At 44.5% G+C, this 18,496-nt stretch overlaps 1 protein-coding gene across 2 annotated transcripts in view; it reads right to left on the reverse strand.

Moving 5' to 3' along the window:
* Prr5l (proline rich 5 like) overlaps positions 1–17,197 on the reverse strand; it is a 169,943-nt gene extending 152,746 nt beyond the window's left edge. The window contains exon 1 of one of the 2 annotated variants that reach the window (XM_017319279.2): positions 17,086–17,197. The gene's annotated coding sequence lies outside the window, so the exon portion shown is untranslated. The remainder of the gene's footprint in view (positions 1–17,085) is intronic. The other variant, NM_001355625.1, reaches the window with a different exon arrangement.
* Between the last annotated feature and the right edge of the window lie 1,299 nt (positions 17,198–18,496).

Genomic DNA, 18,496 nt, shown 5'->3' on the forward strand with positions numbered 1-18,496 from the left:
TCAAGAGGAATCATCTGGGAGAACGTATCCTTTCTCCTTCTATACCTGATAGCATCCCGTTTTGTGGCTGTACTATATTTAATCGGCCCCTTATCAATGAACACAGATTATTTCTAATCTCTTGCTACACTTAAGCTGATATTTTAATTTTATGTCTGTGCCTTAATTGGCTTTAGTGCAGAGAGAAGAAAGGAGATACCATCCCAGAATTCCAACACGACCTTCCACTAAATACTATCTAAAAAGGGGGAAAATAAATAAAACTCACTCAAACGTCTCACTGCAATAATAATGTAAGTTTTACTGACTTAGTAAATCTTACTAAGTAAGATTAATCTTACTAATATAATCTTACTGCTATGTCCACCCACCGTACCTGAGAACCCTTTTCTCCTCAGACCAGAAAATAAAAACAGGCTAAGCTAAGTCGTCTCTGGCTGTGTTATATCTTAGAACCATTTTAAAAGTAACAGACCTCTTCGACTTTTCATTGTACTTGTAGCGGATTCATTAAGGTAAATCAAAAGTTAACCTTGCACAGCTTAGCAACCCAAGGGCAAGCAGGGGGCTTCTCTTCCTAGGCTGGGGCTGTAAAGAGCCAAACAACAAGCTCTCTGCTAAGATATTTGTGTCCCAACCCCTGCTCCAGGCCAACAGAGGCATTCCTCACACCAGTGCTAGATTTGTGTATTTCTTTTCTGTAACTTCTTTAGGGTTCTTACTAGAGAGCTATGCTAACCAGCCACTACTTTACATGAAACTAACACCAAGCAATGAAATAGGAAAGACCCCTGACTTCTGACATCTTTGCCTTGTCCAAATTTAGTTACTGTTCTCAACTCTTTCCTCTGCATGTTCAGTAAGTAATACCACCATTTGCATCATCTCAGCCAATGACTGAACAAAGATGGCTTAAATAAGTAAGCCAGCTTCCACCTCACTTGGTTGAGATAACCTAAGAAACACATTTTCGACTGTTTTCCAAAGTTCTCCAGTAGGACCATGCGTATTCTGGTAATGCACTTGCATAGTGTAGCAATCCCTGGCTTCTCCGGACGTTGGTGCTTGTAGAGAGAATAACTTATGTATTATATGATGCATCATCTGACAATTAAAAAGCCTATCGTAGGCAAGAAATAAAGGTAGGACATCTGGGAGGCAGAAAGGGTTCTGGATAGAGCCAGGAAGGGGAGACTCGCAGGGAAGATGTGATAAAATGGATATAGAGTCCTAGAGCATAGGTAACCAGCCATGTGGCAGAAGGTAGGCTAGAATGAATGGGTTATTTTATGCATATGTCCTGAAGACAGAGAAGTACTTGAGCACATTCTAATGTATCTGAGCCCAGTAATAACTGTGTGTGGGTAACTGTCATACACTTATATCTTGGCCAAGTCACAGTAGCTAGAAAGTCAAATCCCTTTGAGATGTCAGCCTGTGATATCTCACTAATTAAAAAAGCCAATGACAACTTCTGACTATGGTAAAGAATAGTAGTATAGAAGAGGAGATGATGTTATAGATGGTATACAGATGTAAGTTTGTAGGTCATATAGTTAGATCTGCCTCTAAAGAGCAATCTCCATTCACCAAGGTCACTATACTCAGGCTGGTGGACTATACTTCCATAAAAATTAATGTCCACAGAAGTATTTTCAACCATCAACTGAAGAAGCTAGAGTAGAAACAATCACGTTTGACTTCTTCTTGAGTTGGAAAACTCTGAAACGCGCACTCCCCAGTGGCTCTCGGGGTTTTAGAAGTTAAACTACAATCACCATTACAGGGATAATTTTCCAGATAGCACCACTTTTATGGGCCAGTTTTCCTTGCTTTCTCAGTTTCCTGGTTTAGTAATAGAACTTCTATTCCTGGTGCCCTGTGTGGACTAGACACATGGGAGCTGCGTAAAGATGTGCCTCCAAGTTATGATCAAAGGACAAAGTATTAGCAAGTGGTTGCCCTTATTGTATGCTGTCGAAGACTTGTGTACTGACCAAGCCTCAGATGAAGAGTAGTTTGGTCCAGTGCACAGCCCGCATCAAACCATACAAAGACATTCTTCTGAGATTACTTTCAGATCTGGGTGCAAATATCTAGCTCGGCTCAAATACTGACACGGAGGCAAAGAGCCACCACACAACTCAAGGATAACTGGATGGCTGAACACTGATGCTTACGAGACTGTAGAAATAAGCCAGGCATGGTGGCGCACGCCTTTAATCCCAGCACTTAGGAGGCAGAGGCAGGCAGATTTCTAAGTTCGAGGCCAGCCTGGTCTACAGAATGAGTTCTAGGACAGCCAGGGCTATACAGAGAAACCCTGTCTCAAAAAAACAAAAACAAAAACAAAACAAAAAGACTGTAGAAATAACAATATAAGGATAGCTGAGTTGTTGGGTGTAGTTGAATCTTCTCATCCTTATATTGAGCCTAATGGTATACACGTGTGTGCATGTGTGTGCGCGTGCGTGTGTGTGCGCATGTGTGTGTGTGCGCGTGGCACATGCACACATCCACACACATGAGTCTGTAACTATGGCTTTCCAATTACAATAAGTAACAAAGACCTAAGGGGCAGAGAAGGTGGAACCTTTTCTTCACCACTGCCACCTCCTACATCTTCATTCTATCAGGTTTTTTTTGTTGTTGTTGTTGTTTGTTTTTGTTTTGTTTTGTTTTGTTTTTGTTTTGTTTTTTTTCCCAAAGCAGGTTGAAGAGAACCCTAAGGGTGCCGAGTAGGAACTTGGCAGGTTTAGCCAATAGTGAAAGACTTGGTTCTAAATGGTCATTGTTTGTATTGTAGTCAATAATCAGTTTTCCATGTTAACGTTTGAAAAGAAAGCACAGTTAGTAAACTAGGGATAGACATGATCATCTTATTCTTACATCAACCTCCAACTTGCAGATAAGGACAGTGAGGTTCAAAGACACAGACAAGATACAAGCCAGATTACTGTGTGCAACTGTGGTCCAGCCGCATGCCACACCCGTCACCCTTTCCTCTACATTCGCCTGAGTGTAAGAGGTGATGATGAAATGCATGGTTTAGCAATGTCTTGGCCATGAAGTTTGTTTGGGTCACAAGGGGTCACAGAACAGTTTATAACAAGTGTAGGGTTTGGGTTCTTTCAGGAAACTCACCAAGTCCATTCCCATGATGAGCTCTAGTCAAGGCAGCTGCCCTAAGAGTTGCTTTAATGGGACATATCCTCATAGCTTGCTCTCCATGTCCTCACATTTGAGCAATGCTCCCAAACATCCATCTCCTATTGTTCCAATGATGTTATGAAGAAAGAAAGAAAAAATAAGAAAGAAAGGGAGAGAGAGAGAAAGAAGGAGGAGGAGGAGGGAGAGGAAGAAGAGGAGGAGGAGAAAAGGAAAGGAAAGGAAAGGAAAGGAAAGGAAAGGAAAGGAAAGGAAAGGAAAGGAAAGGAAAGGAAAGGAAAGGAAAGGAAAGGAAAGGAAAGATAAGAAAACAAGCACTGGGCTGGAGAGGTGGCTTAACGGATTAAACTTTTGCTCTGCACAAGCATGACGCCCAGAGTCTGGATCCCCAGGACCCATGTAAAAAGGACAGCGTGAATCCGTCATCCCAGTTTCTCTGTGGCAAGATTGACAGTGAGACCGGAGAAGCCTTAGGACCTCCCAGAGAGTGTGGCACACCAAGTACCTGCCTCAAACAGGGTGGAAGGTGGAGATTAACATCAAAAGTTGTCCTCTGACTTCCACAACTATGGCATGGTATCCTTACCCCAAATCACACACACACACACACACACACACACACACACACACACACACACACACACACACAAAACAAAGAGAGGTACTGTGCCTTGCCTGAAGGTCTGTAGGTGAGCTAGGACAACCCTCCTACACATGGAGCTCGGTTCTGCCTCCTCTAACTGATTCTGAGGTTGAGGGAGAAAGGGCTGTAGCCACTGGCAGCATAGTCTTCCCTCTGCAGGTATACACAGCCAAGCACACAGTAGAAGCAATACCTTGTTATATGCTATCACTTCCACCAGCAAAGTCAGTCTAAGGTTGAGTCCAAGCCTCAGATTGTCCCATGGTGCCGAAAGTGAATGAAGATTTTCTGGCTGACACCCCTGTCTCTCACTCCGGGTTAAGTATGTGCTTCCCTGAGAGAGGTGTGCCTTTCCAGAGTCCTTCAGCCCTAATCCCCAATTAATTCTCCCAGTGAAGCCTGCAAGCTACCACACACCTATCACCCCTATGGGACTTCTCCTGAGAGACTTGAGAGCATGAAGTCACTGCATCCCAGCCTAGAGGTCCCCAAGAAGGAATTATTCAGCTGATATAGGGATACTTTTTTCTATTACATATTTTCCTCAATTACATTTCCAATGCTATCCCGAAAGTCCCCCATACCCTCCCACCCACTTCCCTACCCACCCACTCCCATTTTTTTTTAGCAAGATTTTATCGAAAGGACCCAGATATAGCTGTCTCTTGTGAGACTATGCCGGGGCCTAGCAAACACAGAAGTGGATGCTCACAGTCAACTATTGGATGGATCACAGGGCCCCCAATGGAGGAGCTAGAGAAAGTACCCAAGGAGCTAAAGGGATCTGCAACCCTATAGGTGGAACAACATTATGATATAGGGATACTTAAAAAGCACTTTGCTCCTATGCTTTACCCAAACCAAGTCTTCAACACCCTGCTTTATAAAGATTCCAAGCTCTCCATTCTCGTTGTTAGCCTTCTCAGCATCATGACCTTAAGGGAGGAAGGTTTACTTTGGTTTTTCATTTCAGCCCATAGCCACTTGCGCTTGTAAACTTGGACACTTCGTGATAGGCAGAAACAGCTCACTGGGCATATTAACCACACTGAAGGGCAGGTACCACACCTGAGAGTAGATGGCTAACACAAAACTAACTCAATACTATATTGCTTTTGTAAGTATTTTTTTGTCTTATTGTTCTTTTGTTTTTTTATGTTGTTTTCTGATTTTGTTTTTATAATGTGTGTGTGTGTGCACGCACACACACACATGTTTCTTGTAGTTTTATTCTGGTCTTTGTTTTTTGGGTTTTTTGTTTTTTTGTTTTTTGTTTTGTTTTGGTTGTTGTTGAGAAGACAGAGAAAGGAAGGGTGTGGAATTGGATAAGTGGAGAGGTAGAAAGAATCTGCGAGGAGTTAAGAGAGGGGAAACTGATCAGAATACAGTGTATTTCCATTAAAAAACATATTTTAAAAAGGAATACTGGTTAGTACAGTTTTTTAAAGAAAGAAACACCCTGTTCTGTCATTCTTGGCTTGTAGTAAAGGTGCCCGCAGCCACTTACTAATAGCCCCGCAGCCACTTACTAATAGCGTGTATTCCAGTTAGTCGGTTACTAGCCTGACTCTGCTTTTGCGCTAGCACCCGTGTCGCAGAACTGCCTTGAGGGGCAGATGGCACTGCGGAGGAAGTCTCTTCGGCCTGACAGGGCATGGCAGCTGCGCAGGGTGCAGTGCCACACGGGTGTGATTTGTATTACAGGAAATTTGGGAACTTTCAAGAAAATAGAGGTCAGAGACTGTGGCTACGTTTCCCCCATCTTTAGTTTGTCACCCCCTAGCGGCTGTTTCTAAAACTCATTCTATTCAAGTTGGGAATCAGCTTGCACCAATGAAGGCTTTTATGCTAACTGCTACCAAACCCGCCATCAATGGGGACCCCAGGAGGAAGATGGATAGGGCGCTTTTATTTTAAAGCATTACACAAATCTATACGTGTTCCTTTTTTATATTAAAAAAAAGTACTAGTGAAAGGAAAGACAGTCTACGGCTTCCATTGCCCTAAGGAACCATGTGTGGTCTCCCAACAGTTTGGTACTGGCTGCTTCTGAGAAGAAAAAGAAGCTGATAAACAGCCAAGTTCCCATCAGTAGCATTTTATACCACCTTGGAGAAGAACCTGGTGAAGTTTTTACAGGAAAGGGCACCGTAACTTTCTACAATTTTTGAAAAGAATAATATACCTACCCTTTGGGTAAGCAAAGGGTCCTGCTTGGAAGGAGAGGCAAAAATAATAACGAAGTATAATACCAAATATTTATGATGAGGCTACATACAGTGAAGCCCATTACTTGTATGGTAACTTAATAAAATTAACCTAGAGACGAGCTTATAGGACCCTGAGTCCTGGAGAGTATGTACACACAGCTTAGAGGCTGCAAGAAGCTTTCTGTAGTCTTTATGTCTGCCCTTCAGGGGATAGTTAAAGCAACCTTTTAAAAAGAGAATAGGTTTGTTGAGGTATAATTCACTTGGTGCCCTGGTCTGTTGGGGTTCTATAACTGTCACCATCAACTGGAAGTGAAGATGAATCCCCTGGGGCTGGAGTTACAGTAAGTCATGAGTTGCTACAACTTGTGCTGGGAACCAAATTCAGGTCCTCTGGCAGAACAGACAACAAAACCACTGAGCCATCTCTCCAGCCTTGCTCATGACAATTTACAACAGCTTCGTATGCTTGTCTGCAGGGTTTATCAAAGATGGGGAAGGTCACATGAGGTGAGTGTCAAGAAGACACACTGCTAGTAAAAAACCAGACTCAGAGCCACACATGCATCATCAATGTATCCACCTTAGTGAACGTATCGGTTGGAAGACTGCACACCAAATTGTCACAAACTGCCTCCATGGACACAGGCACACATGTTGCACACACACACACACACACAGAGAGAGAGAGAGAGAGAGAGAGAGACAGACAGACAGACAGACAGACAGACAGACAGAGAGGGGGGATTCACTTGCACACATGAATAAAAATAAAATCCTAAAATTAAGTTAAAAATTTGTCATCTCATGTATGGATATATCACCAATCCTTCACACAGTGTGTGGCATAGAATAGTACTTAACCAAATATTTGTTGTTTTATGAACAGTCTATTCTGAGAAAGGCATGGTGGGAGGGTAGTATAAGAGGAGTTGGGTGTTCTATTCTGCAGACTGTGTTCTCTATGCACAAAACCACACAGTGCTTGCTTGTCTTGTCTTTTCTTCTCTCTCTCTCTGTCTCTGTCTCTCTCTCTGTCTCTGTCTCTCTCTCTGTCTCTGTCTCTCTCTGTGTCTCTGTCTCTCTCTCTCTCTCTCTCTCTCTCTCTTTCTCTCTCTCTCTCTCTCTAATACAGAAAAATAATCAGGAATTCTTTTGGCCTTAAAAAAAAACAAAAAGAATTATAAAAGGAAACCCTCAAGAGACAGTCGATGTGAAACAAAAAAGTGGCCTTAGCGGCTTGCAAGGGTGCTACTGATTCTTCTGGACTATGGGTCCCTGCAGGTCAGATGGGTGCAATTGGCTCCTCGTACAGCTCTATATCTGAAGACTGGTCATTTGCCAGGAATGAATCCCAGCCACTGGAACCCCCACCTGATCAATAAACCACTCTGTGAGGAAACAGGAATTCAATGTCAAGATCCTTGCACGGAATCTTGTTTTCATGCCTGAGAAGATCCTACAGATCAATAGGCATTAGACGACATGGCTATGCTCTTTTCTTTCTATCGTTTTTTCAATATTTGCTTAATTCCTCATCCCTGTTAAGCATTCTGAAGAGGCCCACGGATCAAGGGCTTCTGGTGAGCACACACAGATGTGTGATCCTGTCATCTAAGGCTAAGGCCGCGCTTGCCATGTTGAGAGACCATTAAGAGAAGGGACCAGGAACCATGGTTTGACTGTGTTGCCAATCAACGGAGGGTACAGGGATGACCTACATACTATAGCAGCTGCAGATTACAGGGCACAGAGAGCACAAATGACAAGTTGCATCAAAAGTGATGCTTAGCAGAGGCCAGGACAAGAGGAATGTGCGTTGGCTGCACAACAGCCCACCCCACACAGTGGGAGCGGACACTAAGGGTCTGTTAGTGCTTTCCTAAGTTTTTAGTGAATAGAACATTTCCACGCTCCCTTATTCTGTCCCGTTTCTCAGGCTCATGTGATGCAAGCTTGGATTTTCAGTAGGGAACAAATTGACCTCTTTTTTGACTTCCCCCAAAATGACAGCTCAGTCACAAATACCTGTTGAGATTGGTCCCCTCTCCTTTGTCTCCATCTCTACTGCTACTACCCTAGTTCAAGACTCCACTGCCTGCTGCCTGGACCTATATAACTGTTCCACAAGAAGGTTTCTTGCCTGAAATTGTTGACCAAGTCCACATATGGAAAGATGAGTGCATTTGAGCAATGCTGTGGTGTGATGGTCAGGGCGGCATAGGTCTTGAAGTCGGGCTGCCTCCGTTTGAATCCTGTGTCCTTCAGCTCTGTGGTGACCTTGGACTGCTACTTGATGCTTCTGAGCCTGGTTTGCTTATGTCTCAAAGACAAAAAGCTAATGTGCACATAATTGGTAAGGGCAAAGCCAAAACTAAACGAAGTAGTATAGATTAAGTGTTTGGAACAGGAGCGACTGGGCCCTTGTAGCCTCGTATCAGTTAACTGGCCTCTTTCAGAAACACACCCCTCCTCTTTACAATGTGCTGAGAATGAAGTCCAGATGACTCCCTCCAACGCACGCACACGCACACGCACACGCACATGCACTCACATCCACACACACACCACAAGCCCTGTGGGACCTCATCTTCCTGCCTGTCACCTCTCAGTGTCTAAGCCCCGGCTTCCCATTCCACATTGCCCTTGAATGCACGCTTGTTACTGTAGGAAGATGAGTCAGTCTGCAGACACTGCTCTTTTTGCCTGGAACTGTCTCTCGGTTTTCCAGATCCACTGCTACCTGTCCCTTGAGTCTTCGGTGGTATTTCTTCGGGATGTTCATGTCACTTATGTCAATCAGAGCCCCTGCAGAAACATCCTTTCCCATCCCATCAGGAAACACCCTTGACTTTGAAATGTAAGTTTTCAGTGTGAACTTAAGCGTGCCTGCTCTCCCAGCAATTGAGATTGTTTCTCATTTCTTTTTTTTTTTTTTTTTTACTCTCCATCTCTTTCTGTAAATACTATTCCCATGTAAATTACAAAAATCATGCATTTCCCTCATTGGTCTTCAAACTTATACTCCCCAAAAGACATAAGTGAAGAGTTGTTCGCCCAGCTAAAAGGCAGTATTATTACCATACTTTAAAATAAGGACTCTGTGGTATCACTTAACTTGGTCGTCTTTCATGTCCCTCCAATTGTTCCCCAACATCCCTTAAATCTCCGTGCTACTCTTCCTGTGTGCTGGATCAGCTCTGAGAGGCATGGATACTTTGTATTTCCATGCCCAGCACATAACTCTGTGTTCATTTCCTGAAAGCGTAATTACCATGCTTCAGTTTGTCCCACTAGGAAGGATCCTCTCTTTATTCCATTCACACACTCAAGCACACATAGACACATGCGCATGCACACATTCATGCACACACACACATTCGTGGAAACACATTCATGCACACACACACACACACACACACACACACACACACTCACATGCACAGATGCACATGGAAGCACTTGAGCCAGTGTATGTACTTTCCACAATTCAAATAGAAAACTCTGGGGCTTCCTCTACCCCTCCCTCGGCTGATCTCATTGGCACCCACACTCTGTCCCAACCCCTTTGGCTTTGTTTCTGCCTCTCACAGCTTTTGCTCACCGTCCACAGCCTTGACCTCTCATTTTTTGGTATGTCCCTTCTTTGCCTCAGGTTAACCTTTCCAATAGGAAATCCATTCATTTTGGGGGGTTTTGTTTTTTCTGTTTGAAGCCATCTGCGTTCATACCTAGACCAGCTTCCGGTATTAACCTGGTGGCTTCCATGTTCTTCCTGCTTCGTCTTATAACCCCTGATGTCCACTGAGTCTCAAAACAAGTCACACCATGTATCTCTGTGCCTGCATTCCTATCACCTGAGATGCCCTCCTTTCTGCACCAACATTCCCCTGAAAACCCAGACGCTAGCTCATAAGCCATTAGCCAACTACCTGCTTTTTCCTGGTGAGGGTTCACAAAAGCCTCTGACATGCTAAGAGCTAAACAATTACTGGATAGATAGGCACAAAATGCATCCTCTCCCTCTTCCCTGTCCCTGCCAGCTGCAGTTCCAGCCCAACCCAGCCCCACACTGCCATTAGATAATCTCCTGGCCATAATGGCTGCTATGGCATAATGGTTTCCAAATAATATAGCCATTCATGGTCTCTCTTTCCCTAGAGGGGCAGGGGCAAGAAGATTCTTAGTCTTTTTTTTCTAACTTCCCAGTACTGCCCCCCTTCCCAGGCCCACCTTGAAGAGTTCTCCACCCCCCCCCCCCCAGTCCCTTTTGCCTCTGAGAGAGAGCACCTACCAGTACCCTCCCCACCCTGGGGCATCAATATCTACAGGACTAGGCACATCCTCTCCCACTGAGGACAGACAAGGCAGTCCTCTGCTACATATGTGCTGGGGACCTTGGACCAGCCAGTGCATAATCTTTGCTTGGTGGCTCAGTCTCTGAGAACTCCCAAGGGTCCAAGTTAGTTGACACTGTTGGTCTTCCTGTAGGCATGCCATCCCCTTTAGTTGGACTCGATGCAGGTGATCTTAGCAGAAATGCCCAGTAGCGGGGACATGGAACCTGAAGAGACCACCTCCCCAACACAATCCCCAGGGGAGGAATGAGGACACCAACTCACCTAAAGACTTTTGACCCAAAATTGCTCCTGTCTAAAAGAAATACAGGGACAAAAATGGAGCAGAGACTGCAGCATTAGCTGACCAGTGACAGGCCCAACTTGGGATCCATCCCATGGGCAAGCGCAAACCCCTGACACTATTAGTGATGCTATGTTGTGCTTTCAGACAGGAGCCTAATGTGGTTGTCCTGAGAGGTAGCACTCAGCAGCTGACTGAGACAGATGCAGATACCCACAGCCAAGCATTAGACAGAGGTCAGAGATCCCTATGGAAGAGTCTTTTAATTTTTAAAATGACAGAATTTTTGTTCATTGTTTTTGTTCCTTTGTTTGTTTTTTAAAGTATCATTTTTAAGTAAAGAGTCTCATGTTTTGAAGGTGTCTAGGTAATAACCTTCTAAGAAACCCTGGGATAACATGGCCCCTCTGCCCCTTTAGGGTTCTGAGTAAATGCCACTGCTTTTACATGCTTCTACAAAGAGGCACTCCACTCCTGTTCATTATCCCACCTTTTAACTTACACTGTGTCGAGAAGAAAAGAGTTTTCAAAAATCAAAGACATCTCCTTGGAACAAGAAACTCGTCTCTTATTGTGCCCAAAGATGCTCTTGATGCACCTGTCATGACTGTCACCAGCCCTACATCACAGGCAGTAGTGACCTTTACCTTTTAGAATGTTCAGCAAAGGAGGACGTTTATGCACTGCACCTGTAACTGTGACAGGCACACAAAAAAAAAAGGCTTCAAGACTCCCAGATGCTGACAGCCCAGAGAAGGGTAGATGGATGGGAGCTAAATCTGGACTCTTCACTTCCCTCCTCCACTTAGCAGAACACCCCTTCTTGGGTGAATTCTTTAACCTTTCCTAGCTCCAGGTGCTTCTCCCATCTGTGGATAATAATATCCTAGGGTTCTTTGTGAAAGCAAAATGAGGTGTTGTTTGGGTAGCAGGATGTAAAAGCTATTTTGGTCTCAGTTTGAACTGAATAGCCAGCACATTCCAAAGCAAGCTGTGATGCCATGCCGGGGTGCAGGAGGAAGGACAGCAAAGGCATGGAACTTGTCTCCTCTTTCTCTTATGACCTCCAGCACACGGGGGACGCTGGACAAGGGAACTGCTAGAGAGAACAGGAGGAGTCTGGGAGAAAGCAATGAATACGCTCCAGCTCCACTGTTCACTCTTTTCTTTGCTCCCAGAGAGTGGCTCCAGAGGAGCACAGTGGCCCAGGACCCACGACGTTACCACGTGCTTTAGAAACCCCAAGTCAGGGAAGCCCAGAGAGAAGGCAAACAACCAGAATAATGGGGAGCAGTCAGATTGGGGCTTGCTAGGGTAAATTATAATTATCTTTCCATAAGTCTGAGATATGCCATGGGTAACCTGTGGACTCTGTAGTTTCTTGTTTATTTGCCTGAGACAGGCTGGCCTTCAATTCACAGCAATCATCGCTCTCAAGTGCTTTGAGCATAGTAGAAACTCTTCTATCTGCTAGATGATGAATGTATGTCTTCCAACTTCACAAGCTGAAGTCTCTGTCCCCAGTGCCTCAGGATATGGCTGTATATGGAAACAGGACTTCTTTTTAAAAATATATTTCTTAATTTATTTACTTATTTTATGTATGAGTCCACTGTAGCTGTCTTCAGACACACCAGAAGAGGGTATCAGATCCCATTTACAGAAGGTTGTGAGCCACCATGTGATTGCTAGGAATTGAACTCAGGACCTCTAGAAGAGCAGTCGGTGCTCTTAACCGCTGAGCCATCTCTCCAGCCCGAAAGAGGACTTCTAAAAAGCTGATTGTGTGCCAAAAGGATAGCTCAGTGGGCAATCATACTCCTGCCAGTCCTGATGACCTGACTCTTATCCTAGGAACCCACCCAGTGAAAGAAGAAAACTGACTTTCACAAGTTGTCTGCTGGCCTCCACACATGCACTGTAGCGCACATGGAACACACATCCTAAATCAATACTTAAAAAGTTGATTATGTTAAACTACAAGGTCCTTACTAGTAGATCAATGGTTCTAAACTTCTCCAATGCTGCAACCCTTTAATACAATTCCTCATGTTGTGGTGGCCCACGAACCATTGACTTTTTTGGTTGCTACTTCATAACTATAATTTTGCTGCTATATGAATAGTAATGTAAATATCTGTTTTCCAGTGGTCTTATGACGCCTGAAAAAAGGTCATTTGACCCCACCCCCCCAGGAGTGTTGCGACCCACAGGTTGAGAACTGCTGGAGTAGATACTATACCAGTGTGCATCAGGGATACGCACACACAGAAGAAAGGCAAAAGGAGAATACAGCAGGAAGGTAGGCATCTGCAAGGCGGGGAGAGCAGCCGTGGTCCCCAAGCTTACCCCTTGGTCTTGAACTTCTAGTCTCTAAAGCCCCATGCTGTGGAGTGTTTATGGCAGAACCTCCTGATGCTGAAGAGAAGAGGAAGATCTAGGCAGCCACTTCCTGGAGGGTTTAGAGATCCTCAGAGTTCACGAAGGTGGAAAACTCTCTGAAATGCCCACAGTTGTGACAAGAAATAAAGCCTACAGTCCAGCCAGTGCCACTGTCTAGAGCTTAACTGTCCTCTAAAGACCATATATGGGAGGCTTAGTCACCAGCCTGAGGTGGTATTGGAATTGGGATGGAGGGTTTGAGATGTTGAACCTTTTGAGGAAACTGGGTCTTCAGAATGGTTCCCTCAATGGGCATTCTGGACCTTAGCGTCTCCCTCTCTTATTATGGATGGTTTTAATGTCAAAGCACCACACCTTAGAACCACCTAAAGCAAGGAGTCTCACTTAAAGAACTATCCTGATAGCCTTGACTGAGCCTGATGGTGGTAGCAGCCCAGATAAAAAGGTATTTCAGGAGGAATGTTGACTTGCCTTTTGCTAGATTAACCTTGCCTCTAGCCTCGGGTTGATTTGTCCAGAAGCAGCCTGGCATAGGGCCCAGATGGAACTTCCCAACTTCCAGCACCAGATTAGAACTACTGAGGCACCTACCATATGGAATAAGAGACAGCGGTTGTGGGATGACTGGACTGTTGAGGCACCCATCTCAAGTGTCTGCTCCATTTCCCCAGATTCTGGAAGTTAGACAAAAGCCAGGATTTCTCATTCTTTAGAATCAGATTTGTGAAGCTGATTCCCCCGATACCAAAAGAAGCCATTTCCCTATCAGTGGTGGAAGGGACAAATGACACTCTGTGGTACCTGATAGCATACCAAGGCACATGCTGGCCTCAGGTTCCCTCAGTATCACAAGTACTTATTACACCTTTCAGAGTCCATAGCTAGCACACTAGCTCTTCTCACCTCCTCCCCAGGCCTAAACTTCTCCAGCTCATGGGTGTCAGTCCCCACAGCTCCTCATTCTCCTTGTAACCCTCCTATCAAAATAAGCTCTCTGTTCCCCCCCCCCGCAGTTCTTTATGTCTTCCTTGCTCAGTCTCTCTCAGCTCTCCCACACTCTCCCTCTCCCCCTCTCCCCCTTATGTTAAATTACAAGGTCCTTAGTAGTAGATCAATGGTTCTGAACCTTTCCAGTGCTGCAACCCTTTAATACAGTTTCTCATGTGTGGTAACCCCTAAACCATAATGGTTTTGGTTGCTACTTCATAACTAAAGTTCTCTCGTTCTCTCTCTCTCTCTCCCCTCTCTCTCTCCTCTCTCTCTCTCTCTCTCTCCTTTCTCTCTCTCCTCTTCTCTCTCTCCTCTTCTCTCTCTCTCCTCTTCTCTTTTTCTCCTCTTCTCTCTCTCCTCCTCCTCCTCTTCTTCTTCTTCTTCCTCTCTCTCTCCCCCCTCCCCCTCTCTCTCCTCTTTCTCCTCTCTCTCTCCTCTCTCTCCTCTCCTCTCTCTCTCCTCTCTCTCTCCTCTTCTCTCTCTCTCCTCTCTCCTCTCTCTCTCTCTCTCTCTCTCTCTCTCTCTCTCTCTCTCTCTCTCTCTCTCTCTCTCTCTCTCTCTCATGTCTACAATAAAAATCTTCCCTTTAACCATACCATAGAGTGGTCATGTCAAGTTATACACCAAGGACCTGACAACTATTGGGTTTTCAGTGATTCAAGGGTGATTTGGTGGTCATTACTATTTTCAAGCTGACTTAACAAATTCTGAATACACATATATTCTGTATACACACACACAGAGACAGACACACACACACAGAGACACACACAGACAAACACACACACACACACACACAGACACACACACACAGACACACACACACAGACACACCCCACAAAGACATGTGCACTTGCATGCATAAGCCCTTGGTTATTTTCTTCCAGGGAACCCCCAAATAAATATCTCTTCTCCTTGTTCTCCAGCTCCTGTGACGTGAACAGATTTCTTCCAGCATGTGATTCCGCAATGATGAAGACATGAAAGTATGAACCAAAATGAAACTTTGTCCCTTAAATGTTGATTGCTTCAGAAATTTTGCAAAAAGTGATAGAAAGTTAACTAACACACAATAGTATGTTCCAAGTGGAAACTTAGTAGTGTTTCTGCTTTCCCTCTACCCTCCCAGGAGTCAGCTAAAAGCATCCCATTGATTTCACCGAAGGAGGCTGTAGGGAGATTTCCACCCCAGATGGTGTTGGAAGTCTGGCATCCCCACAGAACTGGGGGTATCAGTTTTTTAGTTGACACAATGTTAAAAGTATAAGTAACTAGGAAACATTTGGTTCTTGAAGGTTATCCAGGAGAATTACAGATGTGCTTTAGCTTTCAGTCTAGGACAAGAGTGAGGCCCTACAAAAAATAGAGTGCTAAGCAGATATAGTTGGCTTAATGAATATACGCCACAAGTCCTGTTTGTTTAATACATAAGAGAAGTTATTGTCTAATGTCTACATATGGCTCCTTGGTCCATCTATAGCCAAGCAAGCACTGAGTAGTCATTACCATTCAAAATTCCCTCCCTGTCACCACGGAGGAATCCCATCTTCCTCAGGCAAGACAATGTTGATGGCAGCAGACCAGTCACTAACAGTTCTTGCCTTCTCCAACTTTCATTTTGGGTGCAGAAATTCTATAAAGCCAAGGCGTAAACGCTACTTTCTACATACACCAACCAGTTCATAGACCAACACTAAGGACCATGCAGGAAGCAAGCTGGGCAAGCCTCAAATTCACATCAGGCTCCAGTGAGAACTGAGTCCAAGTCTGGCTTCCTTGTTTAACGGCCATGTGACCCTAGGTGAATGGTTTCACTTCTCTGTGCCTCTGATCTCCGCATCTATTAAATTGGGGGTAAATAAAGTATACCCTTGACTAGGTTATCATCTAGAATAGATGAAGAAATAGATGTAAAACCACTTACAATATCTAACCCGGGGCAACGCATTATATCACAAGACTTCTTAGAGGGAAAGCGATGATGACCTCAGTCTATTGGTAGCACGAGGAACTGCTGATGGAGAACAGATTCTAAACCCAGACTTCCTGGGTTTGAGTTATGCAAGAATGGGAAACATCACTGTCTACATGTTTGCTTTGACTGCCGTTAACATTGTGAAATAATACAGTAATGACTATAGGTATACAGTGCATATAGTAAGAGCTTAATAATAACCACTGCCATTTAGAAAAGGTTGCTTCAATAAATCTGCATGTCCCTGAAGATTCTGGTTCCTGGGAGGTCACAGAGGCATCTGTGGTTTCCTCCTTCCTGTAAACTGTTGGTAAAAGATCTCCAGAATCTTCCCAGGTTCCATGCTTCCTAGATACCCTAACAGGTTGTTTGCCACTTGAGGCTTGGGCGTCCCCTCTCCCCCTTTTGGGGCATATGTTTCAGTTTGGAGAGAATGTTGCCACCAGGTAGAACATGCCATACAACAGGGAAAAACACCTTCACACACAATATGAAAGGAATAAATCTTTAAAATGTGTTTTAAAAGGCACAGCTCCCTTACCATTAGCAGAGGGTTGGATTCAGGATCCCTGGGTACATCAGAATCGGAGAATGCACAAAGCCCTTATTTTTTAAAGTGATACAACCCTTTTCAGTAAACTATGCACACCTTCCCATACGCTTTAAGTCATCGTAGATTACCACCACTGCCACGTACAACATAGAGATTCTGTAACTTTATTATTCTTTGTTTAAGAAACAAGGACAAGGACAAATGTCTGTGTATGCTCAGGTTAAATGGAATTTAAATAATATCTTTTTATCCCATGTTGGTTACACTCTTAGATGTGCAGCCCATGGACATAGCAGGCTGCCTCTGCTTTTCTTTTGGCAGTCTGTCAAAATTGAGCACACTTGCCTTTCCCTGTGTGAGCAGGAGGTGTTTCTCAAGTAAATAGGGTGTCTTGAACCCAGAATCCCATCCTCCTTGGACATTTCCTGTAGTGTCTCCACCCTAAGCTCTCAGTCTCTGTCCAGGTTACCTGTCTTGTTCCTTCTTCCAACTCGGCTCCTACCTTTCCCAGGAGGGATGAGGTATCCTGTCCTTCCAGTCTCCCGAGGTGATGCCATGTTGACAGCCCCGAGGACTCTAGGCCCCACTCACCACTCACTGACCCTGAAGATGGATGGAAAAGAAAACAGCATCTGAAAGGCCGCCCCCATCAGCAGGAAATCATTGTTTTGCCAATCCCAGAGCTGAGAAACAAGTGTAACACTGGAGACAGGAGGATACAGTGCCATTCAAGGCTATTGTCACAGCCTCTGCTCTGTGTGCATGAAAGAAACAAAGGGGGGCCTGTGTACAAATACAGGGACAATGCTGTTGTGTTACCAGCTGCTTCTGTTACTCTTGGGGACAGGATGAGAAATGAGGCCATGCTGCCTTTCTTGATTTGATGTGCTCTGAACTTACCGAATCTTAGCAACCAGGCTATTCAGGGTGTGGACAAGACTCAGCACATTCAGTTCATGGTTTCTATAGGGGGAAGCATGGGTCATCACCCCAAAAGGGATGTACTGCTTCCAAGTCATTTTCAATGCATGCTAAATCCCCAGTGTCCTTCTCCCCTTCCCTGAACACCAAAAGAACTGTAGTAATCTTTTCACGACCTTCAGTGCTTGGTTTTCAGGGACACCAGCAAGCTCCTATCCAATTTTCCGACTTGAAGTATTTTATGGTTAACTTCCACACTTCCTGTGCACCCCCGCCCCAGTTTTTTGAAACTGATCAGTGGGAGTTTTCAAACCTAAGTATTTGTGCTGGTTCATGGTTGGTTTTTAGATGTCAAGGTGCTGCAATCTAAAACCATCTGAGAAGGGAGTCTCGGTGGCGGGATTACCTGGGTTGGGTGAGCCCGTGTGTGTGTGTGTGTGTGTGTGTGTGTGTGTGTGTGTGTGTGTGTGTGTGTGTGTGTATCTAGGGAATTGTCTTGGCTGTTGATTGAGTTGGAAAGGCCCACTCTGAATGTGAGGCGCACCACTTCCTCGGCTGGGTGCTGCTCTGTGTAAGAGTGAAGAAGGCTAGCTGAGCGTAAGCAGCAAGCAAGCAGCAATGTGTGCATTTGGTTTTCTCCCTGCTCCTGACTGTGCCTTTGGTGTGAGCACAGTCTCCAGCTCCTGCCTCAAGGATGGGCTGATATTTGGAACCCTCTCCTCCCGTATTGTTTTCTGTTGGGGTAAAATTATCACAGCGACAGCGATGAAGCTAGAAGGAATGTGCTCTGCTGCACTGACATGTTGATTGCATGTCTTAAGAAATAATTGACATCTGTGATAGTTTGATAACTTAAGTGTATCTATGAAGGAAAATACTCTGTCAAGATGCACTTTTCACTGGAACTAAAATAAATAAATAAATAAACAAACAAAGCAAATTAATCCATTCAAAGTAAACTTTAATTTGGTAGATTTCAGTGTTGGTCAGTC

The sequence above is a fragment of the Mus musculus genome, chromosome 2, assembly GCF_000001635.26.
Source record: "Mus musculus strain C57BL/6J chromosome 2, GRCm38.p6 C57BL/6J".
Classification (NCBI taxonomy): Eukaryota; Metazoa; Chordata; class Mammalia; order Rodentia; family Muridae; genus Mus; species Mus musculus.